At 47.5% G+C, this 25,384-nt stretch overlaps 1 protein-coding gene across 1 annotated transcript in view; it reads left to right on the forward strand.

Annotated features, from left to right (window-relative positions):
* The first annotated feature begins 1,673 nt into the window (after window positions 1–1,673).
* LOC119435899 (nicotinamidase-like) overlaps window positions 1,674–25,384 on the forward strand; it is a 324,581-nt gene continuing 300,870 nt past the window's right edge. Inside the window, exon 1 of the mRNA XM_049672919.1 lies at window positions 1,674–1,692. The gene's annotated coding sequence lies outside the window, so the exon portion shown is untranslated. The remainder of the gene's footprint in view (window positions 1,693–25,384) is intronic.

Consider the following 25,384-nt stretch of genomic DNA (forward strand, 5'->3'; position numbering starts at 1 on the left):
CCGTAGGCGACTTCTTGTTCTCGATAATTCGGCTGCATCGGTATACAGAAACAGCACCAGCAACTGAAAATAAGTCTAATACCTCTGATGGGTCCAGGCTCGCGTCGACACCGCGAACTAAGCCATTCGAGCAAGCAAGGTGTGCTGGAATAAGCGGGCTCACCGGATTTGATGCAAATTCGGAACAGTTGAGAAGTTCTTGAACACATTCCTGGTCTGATGAGCAGCACAGAATACCACCGCGACCAAATTGACGGACCTCGGTGATCTTCTGGAAGTGGGTGGTGGCCTTTCGAAGCTCCACTTGAATGGCTTTCGGGTTTTTCATTTGAATTGATCCCCCATTGGTAGGTACTAGAGCCACAGGGACAATCCTGTTGCCACTGCTTAAAAATTTGTCTATCGGCCACTCTCGAGCCGGGAGAGAAGCTAGCCAAGGGGAATGCCCTTGACCGGGAGAAGAGAGAGACATCAGGTTAGTCTGACTGGCTCGCAACACACTAAACTAGAAGGTGAAAAAAGAAACGATATAAAACTCAAAATAAAAACGAAAACTCCAAACAAACAGTATAATACCGCCGCCCGATACTTGACCACACCGACTTAGGACATGGTCTCGTTCACTGATCCAGGAACCAGAGAAAAGGCGGTCAGCGTCCGAGCAGCGTCCAAGCCGGCTGTTCTACGGCTGTTCTACGGTGTGCAGCATACACATGTCCCCTTTTTGTTCATTTCTTCTTTTTTTTTCTCGCGCTTCACGCGCTTCACGTGCTTCTCGCCTGTGGGTCCCTTGGCTGTTTCTTCGGCCAGCGTCTTCGTCTTTTTTTTTTTACATCATTTCATTCGTCTTACCGGTGACTCATGACAGCAGCTTTATGCATTCTTGGCATTTTGTGCTGGAATTGACAATACCAACATAGCCCGCAATGTGGTAAGTGAGCCTCGAGTCGCTTCTGGCCACGTGCTGGTTATGGTCGTTTGAAACCCGCAGGCCCGTGCAATGCTGGGGTACCACGTTTGTGTGGCCTCTGTGGCAGTAGCGCTAGCAGCAGTTTGACGGCACTCATTTCTGTCACCTGATGCTTCGAGAGAGTCAACTTCCAGTAAGGAGGCCAGTGTATATTCCTCGCAGTTTCCTTCGCTAACTGACCTAACTAGACCATAAAAAGAAAAACAATTCACAGTGATCAGGAACTGCGTTCGAGTTGAGCACAAAACGTGGCTCGAAATGGAGCTCGCATACTGCGCTCGTGTCGTTCAGGGGAGGTTCTATGGAGGTTCTTTTCCCACTTTTTCCGCCTATTTTTATCCTTCGGGACGCCAAACAAGGAGAACTTCAGCCCATCCTTCACATAAACATAGCCTGTTTGGCAGCCAGGCGCCTAACAGTGGTTTTGTCGATGCCGCAGCATGACTCAGTTACTGCAAGGCATGCGAATCTCTTGCAGGCTATGTGCGAAAAAAAAAAAAAAAAAAACACTGAAGGAAAAAAAAAAAAAAAACGCGCGACGACGTCCACAGAAAAAACAACGCACCTCAGCAACTCCAACTAATATGATCGGGCACTGGGCGGGCACTGGGCAGCTGCGCCGTCGCACCCACGTTCCATGATGATGATGATGATGATTTATTGGCATCCCCTTTGAAACGGGGTGGCGACAAATAGTCACCTAGCCTGCTTGATTTAATCAGGTATACTACACATGTTCTTTATCTCGCATTTTTGTATACCTTTTTCAAAAATTTAGCTTGTACCGCTGCCTATGATTTTAAAAGATCAGGTCGTATCCATCTTTTCCCTGCTTTTTTTCCACCAGTACTCTAATCGTCTCTTGCTGATCTCTACGGCTGATCTGTTTATGTTTCCTTCCACTTTAAACCCAAGCGCTTCTGGGAGTTGCACGTTACCTACGGTTCTCGCTGGGTGGATCCCGTCGCATTCCATTAGGATGTGCTGAGTGGTCTCTGGATCTTTACTGCAGCATACACATGTCTCATCTAGTTCCGAATATTTGTTCCGATATGTTTTCGTCCTTAGGCAACCGGCTCGAGCCTCAAATAGCAAGGCACTGCCCTTTGTGTTATCGTACAGATTTTCCCTTCTAATTTCTTTCTTCTCATTCTTGTAAATCTCCATTGTCCTTTTCGTTTCCATTCTTTGCATCCAATTCACGGTCTCTATTTCTCTCACTTTCTTTCTGATGACCCCTGGTTGTCTATTTACAGTTTCGATTATCCTGTACTTGGTTGCTAACTTCCTTGACCTCTTCCTCCATTCTGTGTCCACGCTTTTCATGTAGAGATACTTGTGCACTTTAGCCGCCCATTTATTTTCATCCATGTTCCTGAGCCTTTCTTCAAAACTAATTTTGCTTTGTGCTTCTCTGACTTCAAAAGAGGCCCAACCCATGTCTCCATGCACTGCCTCATTTGTCGTATTACCGTGTGCTCCCAAAGCCAACCGGCCTACTGATCTTTGGTTAACTTCTAAACCCGCCAATATATCCGATTTTAAGCATATAATGGCATTTGCGAATGTTAGCGCTGGCACCATTACTCCTTTCCAGATTCCACGCACCACCTCATACTTATTGTGGCCCCACAGTGCTCTGTGTTTCATTAATGCTGCATTCCGCTTCCCCTTTATTTTCAGATTATCTTGGTGGTTGCTTGAGTAATTCTTTCCTTCGTTTATGTGTACGCCGAGGTACTTATATTGCTTCACTATGGGTATTACTTGCTGTTGAATTGACACCACGAAGTTACTCGTGTGTTCATTAAAGATCATAATCCCTGATTTCTCTGTGCTAAACTTAAGGCCTAGATTTGTCGCTGCGTTCCCACAGATATTCGCAAGTATCTGTAAATCTTTTTTATTGTCCGCTAGTAGCACAATGTCGTCTGCGTACATCAATCCAGGGACCTTCTGTTGCACCATTTGTCCATTACGCATGTAGGATAAATCAAAACCTAATTCGCTGTTTTCCAGTCCTCTTTCTATGCCCTTGACGTAAAGCGTGAACAACAATGGTGACAGAGGGCATCCTTGCTTCAATCCTTGGTGAATTCCCACCATTTCATTTCCTTTTCGACCTTCCCATGCCACTTGTACTTGGTTGTCTCGATATATCTCCCTCAGCAGCTCCACGAAATCGTCATCTATGCCTTCGTATTGAAGAATATCCCACAACAATTCCCTGTCTACGTTGTCATAAGCTCCTTTAATATCTAGAAATGCTACCCATAAAGGTCTTTTCTGAGCTACTGAAATCTCTATGCACTGAGTTAGTGCAAACATATTGTCTTCTAAGCGTCTGCCTGGCCTGAACCCATTCTGTACTTCCCCCAATACACCGTTTTCCTCCACCCACTTCGACAGTTCTAATTTTATGGCTTGCATTGCCATTCTATATATTCTTCCATTGAAACCGACGCCAGCGCCGCCGCTCGGGCTATCGGAGAAGCTCATATTTGCGACATTCGTGGAGCCGCCGCATCGCATAGCCTCCGCCGGAGAGTAAGCCCACTGCCCCCTTCTAGTACACTGTACCCATGGTACAGTGTACTAGAAGTGTACAGTGTACTAGAACACGCCATCCCATGCCGTCGTCGCTTGGCGCCACCATCGCGCCTTCTCAAAAGTTTATAGCGTCCTCGATCACCCGCACCGGTGCGCACCGGGGCGCCTTGGTGCGTACTTTCATCCTCGATCAACCGCACCGGTGCGCACCGACCATCCTCGATCACCGGAAGCGCACCCTGTTGGGGCGGTTTTCCGTTGCCCCGTCTCGCACCGAGAAAATCGGCGGTGCGCCGGGGTGCAATCCCAGCAAGCACTGCGAACGCGCGCGCACCGCCGACTGCGGATTGCGGAACCGCGCAAGCTCTGGCCCGATAGCTGCGGTTGCACGGAGTTGACGGAGTTAACTAGTCGAGATGTCGGCAATGAGAATGGAAGCGCTGCTAGTTGCCGCAATCGATGAGCTTTTTTCAAGTTCGTCTGACAGCGAAGACGACATGCTGATCGACTTCGTCCAAAAACAATGTGGTGAAAGAGCGGCCGAAAGTGGACAGGTTCGTTGAACGGGTCGTCAGGCGCCTCGACGACACCGGAGTAAGGAGATTATTTGGCTCCCCATCTTTGTGCTGCTAGAACTTGCTGGGAGCGGGACGCGGAAGCGCACCGCGCTGTGTTGCTGACAATCTCGACTCCCCGCGCGTGCGTTGCTAAAAACGAATACTTACTCGCCATAAAATCGTTCATTTCATCCACCGACATCGCCACATTATGTCTCTTGCCATTAATTATAAAATCCATTGGTGTGTGCTTGTAACCAGGTATGTCGGAGCACGCAGTTTGACAAGGTTCGAGTGCTTTCCGCGCATGTTCTGCACCTGCAAAAAATAAAACGTGCTCGCGCGCGTTTTGCGCACGTTTTGCGCGCCAGGGGCAAAGTGGCGCTGCATGCAAGCATCTGCACGGTGTGCAGTTTTGTCCTCGATGTTGACCCTCCGCAGTGCGCCACCACCGCGGTGCACAGCGCACCATTCTGGTTTCGGAGCAACCCCGGGGCAAGGTGATCGAGGACGCTATTTAAAATGATCGTGTCCCTAGGTGCCTAGGATCGAGTCACGTGAGGGATTTTTGTACGACATTTAGACGCACGCATCGTTCTCTGGCCCGCGCCGACCGCGCGTTGTTCAACATTGCGTGTGTGATTGTGCTTGCGTTGCTTGTGTATTGGTTGTAGGTTCTGTGTTAGTTGGCGGAAAGCCGTGAGTAGTGCTTGTGTGGCAGTGCGGCTGTGGCCTCGGTGAGCTCTGGCAATACAGGACCTGCGTTGTGTGATCCGTGTTCCTTGACAACGCGGAGGTGGTGACGATTTAAAAGTGGCGTAGCGCCTCGGCAGTGCAGTTCAGCGAACCGCGTCCGCCTTTGCATAACGGACGTCGAGGGATGGGCTGCTCTCTACAAGTAATAAAAATGTGACTGCGTCGACCGCCCACGGTTCAGCGCTGAATGTGTGGTTCAAGTACTGTACTTGAAACGAATGGCGCGCGCCAGCTGTGGTGGCAGAACGCCATGAGGCCTCAGTTTGTGCTCTTTGCTTGAGAGTGGTGCAGCTGTGGTGGCAGACCGCTGTGAAATCCGTGCTGTGCAGGCGCTCGAAATATCCAATTCACGTCGGCGTCTTGGCAACGGCCAGTTCGCGAACCGGCGCCCTGGAGCGGCGCCTCTGTGCCCGCCCTATTCGGTAGCGTCGACGCAATAATATTTAATTAACCAGTCCTTGCTTGACAGACGCCGATGGCGAAGGTGCTGCGATATGCTGCCGGCCAGCTTTGCAGTTTTTCTCACATTAAAAGCATGTAGCATATATACATGCCTAGCATGTGTTATAAGACAATGTCTACCATGAGAAGATTGTCAGGAGCACGACCTACTGAACTACAGACCTGCACAGATCTCCCTGCTCCAGCACGCCCACGACCTGGTCGTGGGCACGCAGGTCGTGAGCACGCCTGGTCTAAGTTCACCCCTTTTGCCGCTAGGGACAGAACGTACGAGCACAGTGGCGCTAGTTATAACCTGTTCGCTGTCGTCTGCTTCTGCGATCTGTTCCAGCGCTCGTGCCGCTATTTCGGCAGCCCCAGATCGTTTACATTGTTTGTAAATGCATAAATTCACGAAAATAAAAAAGAAAACAAAATTTACGAATGATTGCTTCTCATTTAAATCACGAGGTACAGTAGGAAGAGCGGTGCAAGAAAGGAAAACAACGAGTACAGCCGGCAGACGATAACATTTCCTCCCGTTGCCTTCGCAGTAGAGGAAAAAAATCTAATTACCAGAATATTCATAGGATAAAATATAGTACAATGGAGTAATAAAGAACTACAATAATAAAGAACTTGAATATATATATTGATATGAACAAGGACATTTAAAAGAATCACGCAGACGATATGTATACGCAACTTCAGCCTTAGCTACATGCAGCTTGCTTGAGTTAATTACAGATGGGATAACGTCAACGATCACATTGTGGTATATTGCTGTGTGCCATCATGAAAATCAGAACAAAGCAAGGACTCTAGTATCGGTTTTCACAATTTCATAAAAGCTTTGCGATGCATATTTGACGGATCGAACAAACAGGTAAACAATCACTCCATCAGCGAGTTTTTTTTTTATGTTTTTTTTTGTGTGTGTAGAGCGGCGCGAAATTTCCGCATAATAGCAAACCTAGAAAGAATTCGTGTACTATTTTACGCGTTATTACATACCACCACAATGAGTAGACTTAAACAAATTTTACATACTAGCTGTTGTCTTCGTAAGAAATTGTCACATATGCTAGCAGCCCGCTACAGAAGAGCAGGCGCACACATTCGAACACCGCCCAGCCACCCGCCGAGTAGCAGACGAACAGGTTATAAAAGCGCCACCTATGGCCACCAGTTGAACGAAAGTGGGCGCAAGCTGCTCCCATAGAAGCCGGACATCTGTGCAGGTCTGTAGTTCCAGTAGGTCGTGGTCAGGAGTGCCCCAGTACTGCTCCCAATCTGGCATTCCACGCTTTGCATGCCCTCAGTAAGCATGATGACAATATGGGCCCATTTTCTTCAAAGTGAGCTGCTATTCTGTTTGCAAAATGGGGAGGCTAGCTAAGCTGGTTTGTTCTTTGTGTTTTGTCAATTTGATGAGAAATTCTTGGCAATGTTCTTTTAAGGTGCTTTAAAAAAAAATAAGCCTACTAAAAAACTGCACCATTGGCAGTGTTCTTTGGTGGTGACAGAAAGGTGAAACTGCAGACGAACAAATTGGTCATGCCCACATTTTTGGAAAACTTAAGAGCGATATCGGCACCCACAACCATACAACTGTGATTGAGCCATGGATGGCCACATGCTTTCTGCACAAATTATAGGCCCTTACGCAACATCAGTGAAGAGCCAACAGGCCAACGTACTGTGTTCCCTTCGACCTAGGCAGTCTACAGTTCATTGTTGTCGCAACAGCTGATCGCCCCGCAAGTTCACAGCCTGTGCCTTCTGCTGTTACTATGATCAACTCGTCACCCATGCACAACACTTCTAGTTGCCCTAGTGGTAGTGCCGTTGCTTCTAAATATTGAGTAACCACACATTGTAGGCTACAAGGGCATTGTTGCACTGCATCTCATCTCCATGTGTGTTGTGTTGCTGTTTGCATACATGTCCTTGTTTGATAAGTGCTCTGAATTTTTTTCACTACTGCAATGTCTTGACTGCACTGTGGCAGTGTTGTATGCACTATCGATTAACCTCCATATACACAAGTGCTTTGATCATCAATCTTCAAAAAAATACGACCTTCATGCTGCTCCTTCCTTCACAAGAAAACTTGCATATCAAACATTATTCTTGCCCCAACTAGAATTGGCAGGTTCAATTTGGTCACGTCATCAGACATATCTAATCCGCATTCTTGAGTATAGCCAAAACTGTGCTGCACGTTTAATCGCCAGGGATTGCAACCAATATTTGAGCGTATCTAACATTACGTTGTCATTGTCACTACCATCCTTGGAATCATGCCGGAATGTAGTGTTGCTTTGTCTGCTACATAAAATCATTCATAGTGAGCTCTCATCCACCTTGCCTCTTGTTTGTCCATCCCACACATCTAGGTGCTTGCACAATTGCCTTAGCGTCCAGCACATTTTTGGTCGAACTAATGCCTTTGACTTATCTGCTTTGCCACGTGCCATTATGCATTGGAATGGTCTTCTCGATAACATTGCTGACATTAACAATACTATAACCTTCAGACAAAAAATCAGTATGTTTGGGTAGTTTCAAGTGTTTCTATTTCTGGTGTATGTAACTTCCCCCTCCACGCAATGCTCCTTCTGGAGCCTGTGACGTAGATGAATACATAAACCAGATGGCAGTACTGTTTCTTGTGAAATCAAAATTGTGTATATTGTTGTGGTTTTACCAATAGCTCTAAATTGTAAATTGTTTCCTGCATTGCCGGCAACGTATCCGTAACAGGCCAGTTGTGTATATTGCCTAGAATTACCGTTCTTAGACCCTGAAAAGTGTGGAATATCCTATCTTCCTGTCTGTCCGGGTCTTTATCCATTTTTCTGTAAACTTGGGTCACTGGGTGATCCATGGTATAAGGGGTAGAGCACTGGGGCTGTTGTGCTGAGGACACCCAGTTTGAAACAAAAATAGGTCACGAGGTATGGGCCGGGCCGCTCATCAATGACAAAAAAAAATTTCTTAGGTGCTGGGCAGATTCGAATCGAATGTCAAGCACCGACTTAGCGGCAACCCTGCTAACAGGCGTAGCATGTCCAGAGGGACTCGTGAGAGAGGAGCCCGGCTCACACATGACTGATCTCTGTGGTGGCAATACAATGTCTCTACATTGTTTCAATGCTATCGTATTAGCATCGGCATCATCGTGAAATGGGTTGTGCCAGAATTTTTCTTTCTAAATTTATTCGCCTGTACCTATGTGCCACAGCTGAGCTTCTATCTCAACATTAGTCGATCTCAACTGAAGTAATGTATATATAGCCTTAGCTATAATTTCTAATGAGCATGACTGATTCTCACCAAGAGTAACACCAGCTTCAATTCCTTCACAATCTGCACATGCATTATCAAATATGTTATAGTGAAGTGAGTGCCACAACTGAGGATCGAACATGTTTTCAGTTTCAAGCAATCCATGCCAGTCAATTTCATGACAGTGGTATTACAGAATTCACAGGCATTCAATTGCACAATGCATGCTTATAGGCAATTTTATATTCAGTTCATGGCAGTTGCCATCTTGGGCTGTCGTAATCTAAATTTTGTGCATAGTGACGTCAAGTTTACTTAATCCTGGGACGCTAAAAACACCTGTGCACTGACTCTAGGTTGTTACAGCCAGAAAAATGGGCATGTGAGCAGCCATGGTGAGGGCACCCCAAAGCTCCAGTAAATAGGGTGCCTGCATGCGCTCACCCCCCCCCCCCCCTTTCACCATTCAGTGCAGAGTAGGGACAACTGCGTCATTTGCAACTGAACAGAAGTTACAAATAAAGAGTTCCATAGGAAAATTTACTTTATTTTTCGTTAATTGTACATAATGACGGGAGTCTGCAGTCAGGCATTCCACTCACTAAGGCACATGGAAACAAAACAGGAAAACAAAAATGAGTAGCTCATGAAAAATTAAGCCCTCGAACATGCAATATACATCCATCACCTGTGCACCATCAGCCCGATTACAACTTTTCTATTACTGTGCAAATATAGCTGTAGCCATTTGCCTTTGCACACTCTTCTTTCAGTGGTTTATGGGTTCAATTCATTAGATATCTTTAGTGGCACACCTAATTTCTTTCTTGAGAAGCTCAATCACCACATACCTGTGATGCTTTGTTTCCCAAGCACCAAATAATGCCAGCAACCTCATCACGTTATCATGGCAATCTCTTAAAAGTCACAATTTTATTTGGTCGTTTTGACAAGATTTCCAAGCTGATTAAACATGAATTGCACTGAATCCTTCTATATAATCTCAACTCTTTCCTTGATTGGCACCAGTATATCAAGCTTTAAGTTGACAACTTGAAGCATCACTTTAATATTCTTCACAATAGGTAGGTTAACTTTATGTTTGCTTGGATTGTTACACATTTTTGATGGCAAGTGCCATAAAACTTCCAGATTTTGCGAGAACTTTCATTTTTCAACTTCTATTTCATCAGTGACTCCACCACACCTACCGGTGTGATAGTTTTCTTTGCATACAAGGAGTATGTTATACTTTCACAAGCATCATCCAAATGTGGTTCACGTTCAAGGCATTCACCAGACATGGTAAAGCAGCATTTAGCGGCAATTGCAGCAAATAGAGCAATGTAACAGTCAGAAAAGCAACCAACCTGCGATTGTACAGCAAAATCCCATTTTTGCAGCTACTCTGACGCCATTGCTGTAATATAATATGTAGAAAACATACAGCCTAAGCTAATGATCAAAGAACTGCTCAGTGACAACAGAAATTCAGACATGTGATCAAACAACCGCTCAGTGATCCACAGATCCAGACGTGATGCTGCAGCAACTGTGGAATTCCTTTAACGTGTTTTCACAGTACACCCATGTGCACAAGAAATCTAACACTATAGGGTATACCATTTGGGCAGCTGCTTTCGTGCTGCTACCACTGCCAAAGTCCTGCACCCCTCAGTCAGTCAATGGGCACTAAAAGTACTGGATTTGCATGTAACACGACCACAAATATGATGCAACGAGCGGCTTTTGGTCTCTCCTAAAGAAAAATTTATTGTGATTATATGTGTCACGAACCCGAATATAATGCGAGGCGCGTCCTGAGGCTGGAAATTTCAAGGAAGAAAAGGCAATATCCGTGAAAGTGAGCCATCAGGTATAGGGTGTGTCCTACATTGAGCTTATTCCAATGACAAAATTCAGTGAGGCACCTGACACAGCCACCAACTCCACACCCCCTCACCACACATTCGTGCTGAGCCCCAACCCACACGATGGACTCCCATGTCTCATGTGAGCAGTGAGTGATAATCCTAACAACATACAGCTTGTTTGAAAGCAGAAACATAAGGGTTCTGCAAACGCCACATTCGAGTTGAGGCTATATTCACAGCATAGCTGCAGTGCACGCTTGCTTGCTGTAGAGACTACCATCATAATAAACATGCACGGCATTCTTGACATTGTAGCATCGCCTCAGCGGGTTAAGATAGGTTTTGTTGCCCTTTTTGCACAAAAGCACGCGTCTCAATTGTGCGAAATTAGGGCACCACAGCTGCACCACTCGTTTCAAGCACAGTACTCAAACCACACATTCAGCGCTGAACCGTGGGCGGTCGACGCAGTCACATTTTTCTGACTTGTAGAGAGCAGCACATCCCTCGACGTCCGTTATGCAAAGGCGGACACGGCGACGCCACATCGCGGTTCGCTGAACTGCGCTGCCGAGGCGCTACGCCACTTCGACATTTCAATCGTCACCACCTCCGCATTGTCAAGGAACACGGATCACACAACGCAGGTTCTGTATTGCCAGAGCTCACCGAGGCCAAAGCCGCACTGCCACACAAGCACTACTCACGGCTTTCCGCCAACTAACACAGAACCTACAACAATTCACAGGCAACGCAAGCACAATGTTGAACAACGAACAAGTTGGTTCTTTATTCTATGGCGCGGTCGGCGCGGGCCAGAGAACGATCACGCGGAGAACGAACACGCCATCCCATGCCGTCGTCACTTGGCGCCACCATCGCGCCTTCTCAAAAGCCCCTAAATGAGCGTGTCTCTAGGTGCCTAGGATCGAGTCACGTGAGGGATTTTTGTACGACATTTAGACGCACGCTGAGGGTACAGTGTACTAGAATTGATTCTAGTACGCTGTAATGAGGGCACGGCAGCCCTTTAGGAAACTCGCATAGGTGGCGCCAGTTTACCCTCTAGGTGTTATAGTGAGAAACTCTATGGAATTTCTTTCTCTATGGTGATAGAGTAACAGCGCAAGGAGCCTCCTGTATCAGTGTTGCCAGACTGAATTAGGAAAAGGGTCTATTACTTTCGAAAGTAACGCTTTTCGGGTCAAGTATGTCATCTGGTGTCGAGGGTACGTAAATAATTTACGTGTACGTTTGGTTCAATCGTAATTTTTTTTTTTTTGCAGCAGCTTACTGCGGATATAAATGTTGCAGTGCTTGCACGCGCATTCTGCTGAGTAAACCACAAATAACTATTTGGTTTTAGCGCTTTAGTAAAACTCGTCTGGCCACAAGTTGACATTGGCAGCCACTGCGGTTGTGTTACAGTGCCTGGAATATTCTAGGCACTGTAGTTGTGTGTCGCCGTCCTGACTTTCTTTTTTTTTCTTCTGAAAACGTGCGGTGTTTGTGCGTATATATAGAGAGAGTGTGTGTATTGTTTGTTCAACCCGCGCGGACGATGAAAAAAAAAAGCTTTTCCGAAGAAGAACGCGCCGTGCCTAGAGCTCGTCTCACGCATTAAATAAATTAATAAAATTAATTAAACATTGATTGATTGATTAACGTGGTTTATTGGCGCAAGGGCCAGATGTGGCCAACGAGCGCCAAGGCAAATTAATTATTTAAATAATTAATTAAACATTAACGAGGTCTCCGGTGACAGCCTGAAAGGTTCCGGCGCCGTAGAATCGCAGCGCGATCAGAAGCTGGAGCAGCGGCGGCACGGAGTGACCGCGTTCGTTGTCTTTTGGGGCCAGTGGCTGCATTTCCAACAGCCGTAGAACCGCATGCTTGGAAAAGCGATACCGCCACGATAATTCCGCGTCATTGTATGCTTCCATGGGATTCTGTCAATCACTAAGCCGTGGCTGTATGGCGGCGCGTATCGGTATGCCTCATCATCCGTAATGTCGTGCACACGTCCGGCGAAATCGGCAACGTCGGTGAGGCTGCCATAGCAGTCGGCCATCTTGCTTTCTAGGCGAGAGTAGCGAAAGTCGCACTTATGGTTGCCAATGGCTGTACTTTACTTTCCGGCACTCAAATGTCGATTAAAGTTTACCTTAAGCACAATATTTGTCTATGAAACGCGTTAAGCATCGACCGGCTACTTAAGTCGTAAGTTATGGGTAAGTTCCGTTTGTGAATACGGGCCTAAGAGATCTGTAGCGTTTCGGTCGGTGAAGGAACGCCCCAACGGAAGGCGCATCACGCATGTGGCGTGTTTGGCATTAAATTTTCGTAAAATCGGAATTTTCCTAATGTCTACAATGCTTAAAGTCGGGTCTACACGTGGTTCTAGAAATGGCTTTTATTCCACCATCACCAAATCTTTAAAGTAAACCTTCATAAAAACTGTTCTCATTTGACATTTGTTTTTTTACCGCCGGTAGAGCACATTCATATGGCCCAGATATATTCGCCTTGTGCGAGCGTGGGAGCTGCCTTGCTCGACGAGGTCTTTCTTTCAAGAGGCTGCTCAAGTGCGTAGTGTGGTTTGAACCTTTGATCCCGTGCCTGAGTGGATTTCGTATATGAATGCTCGTGCTTGCATGTTTGCCCGAGATATAATCTCGACCGGGTGAGGTGGGTCGTCACCGCAAGAATCAGGAGACGGCGATGAAGGCGGGCATCGTGATGATGAAAAAAAAAAAAAAAAAAAAAGACTATATTCACTTCATTGGTACATGGTTTTAACTCTATCCGAGTCTCGAGCGGTTCTGCTTAACACTGGGGCCAGGACGGCCTTAAATAACCCCTCGTGGTCTTGTGGTAGCCGATGTCTCCTTCGGGGAACTTGTGGAAGTGTCAGTCCTCTCTCGGGCGGTCAAGTTGACGACCTCCTCCCCCTCGGGTCCTCTCCTTTGGTAGCTCGCCTTTGCGTCTGCTCAGGTCGTAGGGGTGTGACGCTTTCTCGGGGATGAAGGGGATTATCTCGTCACGGGAAAAGCGCTCGGGCTTGTTTCCCACATTTGAGACGTACAGTTTCCAGGAAGATCATAACCGCCTCTTGGGGATGAAGATAATTGCCCCGACACGGGAACGTGCGCGGGTTTGGTTTCCCACAACTGAGATGCAGAGTTCCAAGCCGATCATAACAGCCCGTTCGCCGCCACAGGAGGTCTCGAAGGGGTTGCAGCATCCAAGCACCTCGAAGAGACCGGCAGACCCCGTGCCTCTGCTTCGTTTCGCCATTCGTTCCAAGGCAGGCCAGGTGACACCTTCTGGAAATAGACCACGCCAAGCCCAAGGCACAACAAACAGAGAGCACTCAACTAACCATGAGAACTGCCAGGTTCACACATTATTCACATAAAACCTTATCAGAATTATACCTGCAGCCCTCGTTCGAGATTCCCGAAAATTAACAAAAGGAAAAAAAAAAAAACTAGATTTCAATGCATATTTCATCCAACCTAATACCTAACGTTTTTTGTTTCTCTTACCCGGGAAAGCCACGTTTATTGAGAGACTGTGATCGCATTGAAAATGAGCAAAGGGATAAATGCTGCGCAGCGATTTAGTTACTCGTTGGGTCAGTGCTACCTGCCAGTACCAGCGCTTCTAATGCCAAATGTACTGCGCTCTGATGACCGCTTCAACTCCTAATTAAGCTGATTCATAAAGTGGCAGTTAAAGCCAGAAAAAAAAAAGCCAGGATACTCTATCTGCTCGCAACACCGTGAAAGAAAACTGCTTCTCCGAACTCGCTTGAGCAAATTAAATTTCCACAGTGGTAACCGATCAATGCACCTACCCTGTAAGCATTGAATTATCCAAAATGGTTTATTTCTACAAAATCAGCGCGTCCACGAGCCACCACCGTCGCAAAACTTGCTTCCCAGTTTTATTCCCTTCACTGGCTCTCATAACAATCAATACAACGAAACACCGAGATTAACCCGGAGCCTTTGAAACTAAAAGAAATAAGGTCTTAATAACTAAGAAAATAAAAAAAATGCAACGTGCTCTATATACAAATTTACAAACGAGAACCTTATGGAGGCGCCCAATTCGACAATCCGCCTTTTTTATTTTCCTGTGCTGCCCTCTGCCGCACGCTACCGGAAACGTTTTGGTAGGGTGCCGGGGCTTTCACCGGTTGATTTGTGAACCTGAGCCCTTGATGAGTACGCATCGGTTGTGCATTTCGTGGACCGCAAATAATTATTAATGGCTTCTGCAGGACAGCATGTCGTTCCTGGAAGCCATGTAACACTCACCAACTAATAGCACCGGTGAGCAGGCGTGATAGCGCTGTTTTGTTTATAGTGTGGCCTATAAGGTACGCTGAGTACCCTCTGCCGGCGCGGCTGCTTTGGAGTTTGTTGTCGCTGACTCCTGCACTTGCACCTCGCTTTTCCTTCAATTCTTTTTGCACATTCTTTAGACATTTTGCATAAATAAGAAGTTTTCGAGCGCGCAGCCTTCCGCGTCGGATTTAGCAAAGCGGTGCGCTTGTTTACATCGATATCTACAGCCACAGATCGTTGCTAGCGTCAAAAATTGGGAAAAGGTGCATCGCTGATATGAAAAAAAAAAGTCAAAACGTCGAATAAAACACACATATACCTGCTCATATGAGCTGCGTTATTCCACCGTGAGACGAGTCAGTATGAGCGCCTGAGCTACTCAACGGCGACTGTACGTGATTCAGTTACAAATATCGGGCTGTTAATTTATTACTGATTGTCGCTTTTCTTTAACTTTATCGCACTTAGTTTGCGCGTGTCATAAAGCATTATGAGAGAAAAATGTGCTCACATAAGCGCTCATTTAAAGGCCGTGTTGTTCTCCCGCAAAAACGCGGATGCCATCGCTGACACCATTGGTATATAACTGAGCGAGGCGGCTGTTTATGCTGCTGTACCGAATGTACCGTCTCTTGTTTCGCGTTTGACGCAGAGATAAACAGTACATCTCAGGAATTGAGAAATGCGTGAGCATACCAGTACGTACAAACAGACCCATCTACGTTGCGAATACGAGCGGCAGCCTACGGGAACGGTGACCTACAGATGTTGGCACAGCCGTTGGGCTCAGCGCTGTGCCGCCGCTTGCAGATTATTGTGTACGCGCCGTGCAAAGCGAAGAGTAGTGTATTTCAAATCGCTAAGGCCAGAACTGAAATATAAAAGCAGTTTCCTTCGTCCTAACTTGCTTACTTTTTAGTACAGGTCCGCCGGTAGCGGGCGCACGAACTCGACGGAGCCAGGCCTAAGCTTCGCTGAAATCAACATTGGCTCAAACTTCATGTGCATAGCTTGAGAGGGTCGAAGCCATGCGCATTTCAACCTTTCAACTTCGTAGGCATGTTTTGACTCACTTTGAGCGCGATTATTTATATATACCAACGAAGGCGTTGCGGCTATCGCTTTATCGGTTCGAGGGTTTCGGTCGAACGATGGTAGGCACGGCGATTTTATCGGTGCCGTCGACAAGAAGAAAGCCCTTTGCAGTACCAAAGCCAGTCTTACGCTACGCACACATTTAGTAGAGTGTTTTAGCTGAGCGCTTGCAGCCCGCTCCGCTCAGACCGGCATGTGCTAGCAAATGCCACACAACCGCTTAGCGAGAAGGCTATTGCGCTTGCGCACAACGCTCATACCGGCAGCGGAACGAAGACCGCATCCCTCGCTCCGCTACAAAGTCGACTGAGCGAAGCGTGACAGCGTGTCTACTTGGCCTCATCGTCGTTTTGCAGCCGAGTTGATAGCGCGTCGCTCGCCTCTCGGCAAGACGCGCTTATCAAATGCGAAATCTACGCAGTTCCCTGCAGTATCTCAGAGCGTGAAATCTGAGCTGAGCGGAGCGTAAGCGGCGCTCTGCTAAAACTGTCTAGTACTGCACTGACGTCGAGCTACCAGTGGAGTTTCAACGCGGTACACGGCACGAGTTGTCAGTAGCGCGCGTCCGAGCGCCTTTTCTTTTCTTTTCTTTTTTTTTTTTTTTTTTTTTTTTCGGGGGACGTTTACCCGAGATGGGGCCACACGGCCGCGCGCGCGGGAGCGACTAAATCCCCACCAGAACACACCAGTGTTGCCAGATCTCGTCTTGTGCGGTTCCCTAGATTTGCGAGGCGGAGATGTCCCTAGTGAAGTCACGCGACTGCGTGCTGCGCTCGCCTTCTTATCGCTTCCCCCTCCTCGTATACGTGCGTGCGCCAGATTTCAACGTGTGTGCACGCAGGAGATGAACGTGGGCGCAAGGTTCACACTTGCAGCTTATTCTGAAGAGAAATGAAACTATGTTTCATTTATTCATGAGAAATCTAAGTTAGCACGTGTTACGACGGGGTAAGTGCTATGATCGACCAGTCGCCTATAGCTGAGGCCAGCTATAGGCGACTGGTCACGGCCGTCTGGTGTTCGGGCCGTGACGAGACGCTCTCTCGACTCGTTCTTAACGTCTTTTATGCGGTCCCCCCCATTCTTAAAATAATTTTCGGTTACGTTAGTCACTGTCGCACTCTTCAACATTCACCTGATGTTTAACGGCTTGGCGGCGCCTAGCATTCCTATATTTGTTTCTGCGTGAACTTCGAGGCCATTCCCCTACCTGCCCTCCCAGCTGTTTCTTGTGGCGGTTTCTTAGCTTCCCTGGCCCAGCACACCCGTCCTTGACATATCTTGCCGTGTGCAAATCAGCGTTCTGTAGGTCGTTCGATCTTGTCGATGCTCAACACATTTAGCAAATGTAATGCTATCTATTCCGCAAGGCAGTTGCTAAACTTATGGTGGTGCAGCTTATTTTGCAATCAGCATGCCATCAGCACTGCATGGTTTCAGCTAGCAGGATTACCTGAACGATTATTGTAAAAATTTTGCACGTCTGAGAAAACTCGATCTCGGTTCCGTTTGTGCCTTTGCATATTCTGCATCTCATAGCAGCACACATTGCGTGACTTATCGATTCACAAGTTCCAATAAAGTCAGCCTATAACCTGCGTTGACAAACGACTTCCCGTAGCTCTGACCGGCAACAACTCACTGGTAAAAAAAAAAAAAAAAAAAAAAAAAAAAAAAAAAAAAAAAAAAACCCACACACGGAAAGATCATGTTTCTAACGTGACTTTTTGGAATCATGAGGTTAGTGGGCGCACAGATGTGAACGAACAGATTGCGCAATTTGAGAACACACACGGAGCCTGAAGCTTTACCGCGGAGCGACCTAAATTTCTTGTCAAATAATCACACACACAGGTTAATGCGAATAACCGATTCCTTATCGCGCACAATCGACCACTTACATACACAAAAAGGGTCAACAATCGTCGCCACCAAGACGATTCATCCAAATGATCGCATATGCCACACAAGACATAAGGCATCGCCGAATATGAAGTTGTTGACAGTCCTAACAATCTCCCCGTGAATTCATGTGAGCGCTCGCGAGATTACGCAATCCTGGCTAAAACAAACAAGCACAGAAAATATTATAAACAGAATAATGCGGGTCCATCATTAATCATATGGGCAGCAGCGAAAAAATATGCACAGCGAGTTTCACTTCGCCTGTTCAACTGGTCGACTTGACTAGGGAATTTCGGCCTCCATTCTGGGTACATAAAAAAGCTAGTTTTAGGGAGCAGCCCAGAGTTGCCAGCATGATGTTTTCTATACCGCTAACTTTGGGCGATGTTGTGGTCGGTATTTAGTCTTTCAAAACGTTTCGCGACTAATCCGCCAGGGCAGGGCGCATGCGCCGTCGAGCCTTGAAAAAGGCGGATTACTACCTCTTAATGCGCACTCGACTAGGTCGCAATCTGAAAGTCATTGGGCCTCGGGCGCCAGACATACACTGCCCCCTCCCGTCACCTATCAATTCGTGTGGCCGCTGCTATCTTTCTCGTCTCGGAGAGGGAGGTCGTAAACGCGAGGAGAATCGCCATTCTTCCGTTGTCCTCGCTCTCGCGGCGCATTCCCCCTCATTGACTGTCTGACTGGCCCTGTGCGTGCGCGCGTACCTCTGCCAGGTTGACCCTTTCAGCCGCAGTCCTACTCGCGGAGACGCTCCCTGTTCTGTTGTCATCCGCCTTTGGCGACGTCTCCGTTTTCTCAACCACCATAATGAGCCTTTTGAAGTTCTGCATGATGGCCTGCACCCTTTCCTTACGGGCTGCGGTGTGACGTCTTTCTCGAATTTGCGCTGCGCTTAATACTTCGCTCTTTTGCGCCGTCTGAAAAATTTTTGCCTCGCCAGGCGGTCACCGAATGTGCCTCTCGATCTTTACGCTCGCTATGGGCAAACACACACTATCCTCCTCAACTACCTGCCGGATCAGCTAAGGCGTTGCGCTGCTGAACCCGAGGTCACGGTATCGAATCCCGGCCGCGGCGGCCGCATTTCGATGGAGGCGAAATGCAAAAATGCCCGTGTGCTTGCGTTGTAGTGCACGTTAAAGAACCCCAGGTAATCAAAATCAATCCGGAGCCCTCCACTACGGCGTGCCTCATTATCAGAACTGGTTTTGGCACGTAAAATCCCAGGAAGAAGAAATACGTGGCCAATACCTTGCGATAGCCAATCAATAACTAATCGATCGATAATCAATAAATTACGGAAAATGCTGGGGATGACTTGGTAGTGCTTAGCCTAGCCCAAATACGTAGCCAATACCTTGCGATAGTCAATCAATAGATAATCGATAATCACTAAATAATCAAAAATTCCGGAAAATTCTGGGGATGACTTGGTAGTGCTTAGCCTAGCCCAAAAGCCAGGACTAGCTAGGTGCCCATCAGCTCCGCTGTCTCTTTAGCATTGCACCTGCAGTGCAAGCAACGCTGATTTTTTAAAAACTTTCATTGCACTTCGTAGCATGTGTACATTCGCTTTTAATTAATGTGTGTCTAAATGTATTGTAACTAATTTTCGCATGACACTATACTCATAATCCCATGCAATAAAGACAAAGTGTGTGTTTATAGCCCAGTGCGTAAGACACTCGGCTTCTGAGCGTGGGGTCGTAGGTTCAAAACTCACCGTAGGCAACGTTTTTCCATTCGAATTTCTTTTGTTGTTTATACATTACTTTCTGTATAGCTTAAAAGGAAGCTTTAGTTTGGTGGCTCCTATCTAAATGCATGGGAAATGAGAAATCGTTTCTTTCTGCAACCACTGCACCAAATTTGATGACGTTTGTTGCAATTAAAAAGAAAAGGTTAAAATATATATATTAACTGTGGATTGCGAATTATCGATTAAGTTGTCAATTTATTAATAAAAATTGACAAAAATCGCGAATTTTTAGAAAACGAAGCTATCACATTTACAACTCCGTAACTCAGCATTCATAAAAGATATCATATTTGTGCAAAATTGCACCTAATAGTACATTTAAAGCGGACAAAATTGATATATTATACATGGTTCTCAAATAAACCACTAATATGCGAGTATATAACTTGATGTCCGCTTTGGATGCTCTAATGGATGCAGTTTAAAGAATTGCAATATCTGTTCCTGGTGCAGAGCTACAAATTTGTAAACCTCGTGCTTCAATTTGCTTCAAGCTAGCCAATTTTTGGAAGTCCCTTTTGAAACCATTCAGGAACTAAATCGAAATTCCGCTTCCGACGTAACTTTCTCTCTCAATTGCAACATTAAAGTCGGCCCAGTGGTTATCTCAGAAATGCGTTCTACCTGTATATGAACGGGTGGCATTGGAGTTGGGCCCGAGCTAAAGGTTCCTCTAGGCACCGAAATGCTTACGCATTTAAAGGAAGCACTGCCCAGCCGGCGCCTGCTCGTCGCGCGGGACCCTCAGCCGACACAGGCGGCCTACCAGGTTACATGATTTTACTCCAAAGATGGTAGCGGTTTTCCCCCGGCCGATGCGCGCGCATTCTGGGGTCGACACATTTTGTTGCGCTGTGCCGAGTGGCGAACACCACGTTTTATACAGCACTTATATAAGCAGTTGTTTGATTACGAAGATGTGTTACCAGTCAATCAATGATTGCGAGGGAATTTAAGAACACACCAGAACTCCCGCGCAGAGAATCCGGGACCTCCTATCCTATGGCCTGTCGAAGACAACCCCAGAAAAGATGCAGCGGAACGAAAGGCTGCATATTTTCAAGTTTCGCAGGGAAGCATTGACAACTCTCCACACACCATCTTACATGCATTCGAGTGAGAGATTCGAGAAGCACAAACACACACGTTACTCACACCACTCAATACGCCTTATGTTAACAGGGACACTTGCAAACACTGCATTTCCTATCCATCAGATAAGCACTCCTTGTGGGAGTGCCCCGGCAACTCCACCTTCAAAGAGACAATACTTTCAAAACTACCACCAAACCAAAGTCCCGGACTGGGAGGAGTGAACCACACCAGCTGGTGCAGCTGGCGCTGCACCAGCCCACAAACAACAACACTTTTAATAATTTACCTAATAATAGTATTTAATACGTTCGGGTTCAAGTCAATAGCCGCACAAACGTATCGCTAAATAAGGCGACAGTATTGAAGTTATGCACAACAAAATACAATAAACATAATAGACTTGCAATATTCATACGTAAAAAGCATACAGCAGATGTGTGCGACTGTGCAGAATTACAACGCATTTTCCAGCGGAGCTGTGTCTTTCGAGGAGTTGGAATAAGAGTTTTGGAGGACCTTAATAAAGTTTTTCCAATCCAGTTTTCTGTAATTATATCACATACTTTAAAAATGTTGCCCGTTTATGGCTGTTCCGTTTGAAACCTTGCCCACGTGTGAGGCTTTCGAACACCGTATTGTTTGAAACTTTTAAAATGCCAGTAATTCATCCACACACATTTTACTTCGCCAGAACATTAACCATAGCGAATTCCCCCTCCCTCTCCCCGCCCCCACACACACGCACACACACATTTTCGCTTCCTTTGATCTCGGCTGCGTTCACAGTTGTCCCAGGGTAGAGGAATAAGTTCTGCTTTGTTCGTAAAACACGTTCATAAAGCTCTGGATCGCTTTTTACATAAGCTGTGTTTGATCCAACCGCATTTAAATTCGCACCGATATTTTCCATAGTGTTCCACCCACTTTCGCTAAAGTTGATCGGGGAACGGGCTAAATTTTGCCGCACTCGTTAGACACATTCGTAACGCTCTAGAGCTCTTCTTGCAGATGTAAACGCTCCTATTGCCCACCCAATCTTAAGTTTGCCTACACATCCCCCATTACCTGGTCCTTACTGACACCAAACATGAAGTAGCGGTCTTGTTTAATTCATTGAGGACACAAGGATAACTATATATATATATATATATATATATATATATATATATATATCCGCATAAAAATAACACGGTGGTGGCTAAAAGTATGGAGTAAGGAAAGCGTAGGAGAGGCCCCGGCTAGCCCGGGGCCTCTCTGGTGGCACATTCTGGTGGCTTCCGCCGCCAGAATGTGGCGGAAGCCACGTGGCGTTTTTCGAAAAAAAATAAAAAAAGCACTGGGACTGGTACCCCAACCGTCAATGTTGCCGTGGCAACCGCGGTCCAGAATCTCGCACTGCTGCTCTAGGCCTCTAAAAAAGAGAAGTTTTTTCAGCCCGTGTCTTTCTCGCAGCACATTCTATTCGCGAGACAAGCTGACTTCGGAGTGTGGTGTGTCAGCTTGAAAGGTATTTAGAAGAGCTATGAATTGGGCTAGTTGGTGTGCATTCATTTTTTTCTTGCGCTAAGTACAATAGGACGCCACATGGATGAAACGGACACTGGATATGAAGCGGACAAAAAAAAATGAAAGGTATGTTTAGTGCCTATGAGTATGAGTGCCAGCCAGAAACAGAGACACTCAAATTGTTGTTGCCTCAAAACATCAAGTAATCACAGCGCTGGTCTTCGTAGTCTTCTTCAACGTGTCACGGAAAAGCACAGGAGGGCGTCTGCTTCCCTTAAACTGTTACAGAAGTGTTGTAGGCTTTGTTCTGGTGCGCGCCTCGCGGCGTCGGCAGCACACACTTCCGGCGGCTCGTAGCAATGCAAGTTCAAAGCTCGCGCCTATCTGCTCCGGCGAACTGATTGGTGGCGCAAAGGAAAATTTCACACCAACATGGCTGCACTTCAGGCTTCAAAAACTGTGGCTAGATGTGTATAGTGCATGGAGGAAGGAAAAAATTTCGCCAACGATTACGATACTTCCTAATGCGAATTTTGAGCGTAGCTGTTTAGGTGTTTTGAATTCGCGATATACTATGGCAAAGAATTTGATTCTGAACAACAGGGTGCTCTCAGCGGCAGCGCTGAGTAGAGTTACTATATATGGCTCCCGCAGCTATATACAGTAACTCTAGCGCTGAGCCTCTGCTAGGGCAGCTCGTTTAGCAGCAGCGGCAGACGAAGCATTTCCACCGGTTGTGTCGCTCATGGTTCAGAAAGAATAGAGTTACTGTAACAGTAACTATAAGAACGAAAACGCGAACACGGGAACGCGTGGCTGGCGCCGAGCGCATTCTCTAAAACCCCTATATATAAAAAGTAGTGCCATTCTTAGATCTTGCCGCAACCGCGCTCACCCCGGCGTTTCCTCCTCGCCGCCTCCTATCGCCCCAACCTCCTCCGCTCCCCCATTGGCCAATCCGTGTCACGTGGAAGAAGCGTTGCGCTTTTGTATATTTCGTTCTTTCCAGCGCGCTCCGACCGCCATTCTCGGGCCTGTGCGACGAAAGTGCTGTACGCACAAACGGATCAAACGTGTTAGGGACCAGAACTTCGTTGTGATGGCATGCTGCTGCGCCTTAAGTTGCCGCAACCGACAAGGCGAGGGCAAAAGGCTTTTTTTGTTTACCATCTGGCGAGCGCAAACGCTTGCTGCACACTTGGTATTTGCGCCGTCTCGCATCGTCGCGTTGCCACTTCCAAAACGGCATTATTAAGGCCAGTTACTGACTGACGAAGCAAAATCGCGCCTCAAAAACTTCTCCGCAGGGCGCGATCGAAGTTTTCTGCGGATTTCCTCTGGTAGCGCGTTATCTGTCGTCTGCCACGGCAGGCCCGACGTAGGCGGCGCCAATGGCGTTTTCGCGCCTTGATCGCGCTGGCTGCGCCGAGCGCGACAGTGGAACGGAGAAGGAGGGAAGTGGTTGGCGCTACTTTTTTTATATATAGGGGTTTTAGCATTCTCTAGCGGCGGTGGCGCCGCAGGCGAAATAGCGCATGCGCAGTGGGTCCGAAGCCCGCGCCAGCGCTTTTGCCATCTTCGACTGACAGCATTCGTTCAGATTTCAGCAGGGGCCGGAAACTCCCTATACCTCCCACGGGACACATAGTCCCATGCCGATGCTAAAACCCCTACATATAAAAAGTAGCGCCATTCTTAGATCTTGCCGCCACCGCGCTCACCCCGGCGTTCCCTCCTCGCCGCCTCCTGTCGCCCCAGCCGTCTCCGCTCCCCTATTGGTGCGCTGCAAAATGCAGGCCACCCGGTGTCCCTGCACTGGATCCCCGCCCACGTAGGGATCCCGGGCAACGAGGCAGCCGACACCCTGGCGAAGGACGCCCACCACACCACAGTGCCCCTCAGCCGGGCCGTGACGGAGGACTGAGGCTGCGGCGACACCTGGCGACCTACCACCCAGACAAACGGGTGTCACTGGGACGCCCCCCACGCCCACTCCCCCAGCGAGGCCTGGCTCGCAGGGAGACCTCGCTCCTACTTCGGCTTCGCATCGGCTGCAGCTGGACGGCAGCACGCAGCCACCGACTTGGACGAGCGACGTCCCCGGCCTGCACTTCCTGCGGGGAGCCGGAGATACGGTGGCTAGATAGGTAGGTGTGCCGCCCAGCGCGTCTGGAGCGTAGTTCACTGCTTCGCCGCATCATGACGCAAAATTGGCGCGCTGTGGTCAGTAGAACGGTTCCGCAGCGCGCGTCCTCTGCTACAGGGGGCTGGCGGCGAGCAAAAAACAAAGCCCGTATTGGAATAGTTGTATTTCGTCTGTTCGTGTCAGTTTCAAAGGTGAAGAGCTCCGCGTCTCTCGTGCTGTCTGCAAGTTCCTAAGCGATGTGGAATGTTCCAGGTCGGAAAAATGACCGGCGAGATTAGCGGCGGCATTGCTCCACCAAAGAAGACCACCAAGGAGACTTACTGCTTCGCTCTGAACTGCAAGTCGGGCTTCAGGCTCTAAATTTGTGAGAAAGACAGCGGAAATGTTCCGCTTTCTGACAGCGGAAATGTTCGCCCCGGGCTGCTGAGAAGCTTGCTCATGATCGGCGACGTTAATGAGCAAGCCGTACACCGAAAAGGGTACGTCGATGAGCTCCTCGACATTGGAAATTTTCAAGACGCATATGAGGTGCTCAGCGCCTGCGACATCGAGCACCGCTGCACTGCTACAGGGAAATAAAAAGTGACTCTAGGCTTATATTCTATATAGCAGGCTATGTAGCAAGAAAGTTCCTGCAAAGAACGAATTGCTGCGATTGCTCAGGGATATTACTGAATTCAACAGAATGAGTAGGTCAGGGCTGTTGCTCCCTTCTGAAGCACTAAAAAAACTGGTAGCATCGCTCGAAGGCGCCTTCAAGCTGTGCTGTTTAAATGAGTTACGAAGGAACAGCATCGCCGACTTTCCATCCTTTCTGCAGCTGAATCGCCGAATTTGATCGGCTGTGAGCGGCACAAGAAAGAGCCCACAAACGATGTTGTGAAGTTCAATACAATTACACGCCATTACTTCCTTGTCAAGGGCAAGAACATGGCGCGCGAAAGCAACAGGGAGAAGAGGAATCACCCGAAGCGGAGGCGTGTGCTGCGAATAATGTTATGATGTGGTGGACCTTGCTGGCGCTAGGCTATTTATGTTGGTGCGTCTGCTGACTCAAGTTATGAGAGCACTTCTT

Source organism: Dermacentor silvarum, chromosome 1 (assembly GCF_013339745.2).
Source record: "Dermacentor silvarum isolate Dsil-2018 chromosome 1, BIME_Dsil_1.4, whole genome shotgun sequence".
Classification (NCBI taxonomy): Eukaryota; Metazoa; Arthropoda; class Arachnida; order Ixodida; family Ixodidae; genus Dermacentor; species Dermacentor silvarum.